At 42.2% G+C, this 2,105-nt stretch overlaps 1 protein-coding gene across 1 annotated transcript in view; it reads right to left on the reverse strand.

Moving 5' to 3' along the window:
- GLDN (gliomedin) overlaps positions 1–1,870 on the reverse strand; it is a 23,148-nt gene extending 21,278 nt beyond the window's left edge. Inside the window, exon 1 of the mRNA XM_009885705.1 lies at positions 1,817–1,870. The gene's annotated coding sequence lies outside the window, so the exon portion shown is untranslated. The remainder of the gene's footprint in view (positions 1–1,816) is intronic.
- Between the last annotated feature and the right edge of the window lie 235 nt (positions 1,871–2,105).

Genomic DNA, 2,105 nt, shown 5'->3' on the forward strand with positions numbered 1-2,105 from the left:
GGCCGGGGGCGAGGGGAGGGAGCGCGGGCCGGGCAGCTCCCGGAGGGACCGGGGCGCAGGAGGGGGAGGCTGCGGTTAGCGTTTCCAGAGGGAATGCCCGGGACAGCCTTTAGCTGCCCCTGCCTGCGGTCACGGCCTACTTTTACACGACTCGCAGCGCCCGTGACTTAGCCCAGGTATCAAGATTCTCCTCTGCTTCGTTCCCCAAAGCTGCGGTGCAAGCAGTAAACGACAGTGCGTAGTAAAAATCCCTCCTTCATGTCTCTATCATCACTCTGCAGCTCATACAAGCACTTTACTATTTTAAAAACGTCGTATGTCATTCACTAATAACACTTCACCTGTTGCTTTAGATGTTCAAGCACAGGCTTTTCCCAAATTATTCCTGCCAACCCTTCTGTGACATGGGCTCTATCTTTAATATATTTTGCTCTCAAATAATTCATAGTAAAGATAAGAAAATGAATTATCCAGAATTTCACTGTTGTAAAGAACAGCGGAATTTGACCAAATATGAACACTGCATGAAGAATATGAAAGTTACTAAACTCAGAACAGTTTCTGGAAAAGTTACTTAAAATGCTGACATTTTAATTTCAAAGACAAAGCCATTGTGCTTTCTCACATTGTTACTACTTCAAATCGATCTCAATAAATTCACAGCTGCTTCAATGCCGATTTTCCTTCAAGTGAGGGTTCTTGACCTCAACTTTGTCAAAGTGACAGTTCTCTGCAGATTTCTGCAACTGATCAGGTACATTTTGCCTCCATTCTAACTACGCCATTGGCCTGCAATTCATACTAATCCCACAGTGCACTGAAGGGTGAACTATCTGGTCAAATCAAATTCGAATTTAATACGCGCAGTTCTGCTGCAGTCAAACACAGTAGAGAAGACAAGATAGGAAAACTCCATCATATTAAAGTTCTCATCTTAAATAAAAAATTACTGCAAAAAATGTTGAGGTCCTTAGGCATTAATGCATTGGAGACTCTATCCTTCTGAAACAGTCATGATAGGATTTGGTAGAGTGGGATGAAGGTAGAGGGGACAAACAGCATTCCATCTCATCCTGTAATGACAGAAGAAAATCATCATAAATCCAAAGGCATAAGGCTCACCAGCACAGAATCACAGAATAGTTTGGGTTGGAAGGGACCTTTACAGGCCATCTAATCCAACCCCCCTGCAATAAGCAGGGACATCTTCAACTAGATCAGGTTGCTCAGAGCCCCGTCCAACCTGACCTGTAATATTTCTAGGGATGGGGCACCCTACCACCTCTCTGGGCAACCTGGGCCAGTGTTTCAACACCATCATTGTAAAAAATTTCTTCCTTATACCTAGTCTAAGTCTTCCCTCTCTTAGTTTAAAGCCATTACCCCTTATCCTATTGCAACAGGCCACGCTAAAAAGTCTGTCTCCGCCTTTCCTGTAGCCCTGTTAGGTACTGAAAGGTGTCAATAAGGTCTCCCTGGAGCTTTCTCTTCTCCGGGCTGAACAACCCCAACTGTCTCAGCCTGTCTTCATAGGAATCTCCCTCTGATCACTTTCATGGCCCTACTCTGGGCCCGCTCCAACAATGCTAATGTCTTTCTCAAAATTCTGAACAGATGTCCCATAAATTCCCTGCACAATCTTGAAAGTCTGCTCTTGTGTGTGCTGGAATACAGGCTCATGGGAATCTCTTTGGTAGCTCATGCATATTGCAAATATATACAAAATGCCTTTTTCACCCTGTAAAGCAGACAGATTTGAAAAAAAAAAAAGCAAAACAACAACAAAGTTCCACTGTATCATGCAAATACTTCCCACCTTGCGGTCTAGGAATGAGTTAGACTATCTCAGTTCTGTTCTGCTCAACTTCTGCCATATTACAGTAAGTTCTTCAGCTTTCTATATTTTACAAAACAAAATTAGGAATCTAATGCCTCAATTGGTATTTTCAGAAAAGAGTACGCTAGTTGAAATTTAATTCAACTATTAAAAAAACCCAAACAACTTGACAAAACATCAACTACATCATCTGATTCTATTTATATTCCCACTACTAGGCTCCTATGAAATGTTCACCAAAAAAAGAATTTCACCAAAGTTTAAATTA

Source organism: Charadrius vociferus, unplaced genomic scaffold (assembly GCF_000708025.1).
Source record: "Charadrius vociferus isolate BGI_N301 unplaced genomic scaffold, ASM70802v2 scaffold325, whole genome shotgun sequence".
Classification (NCBI taxonomy): Eukaryota; Metazoa; Chordata; class Aves; order Charadriiformes; family Charadriidae; genus Charadrius; species Charadrius vociferus.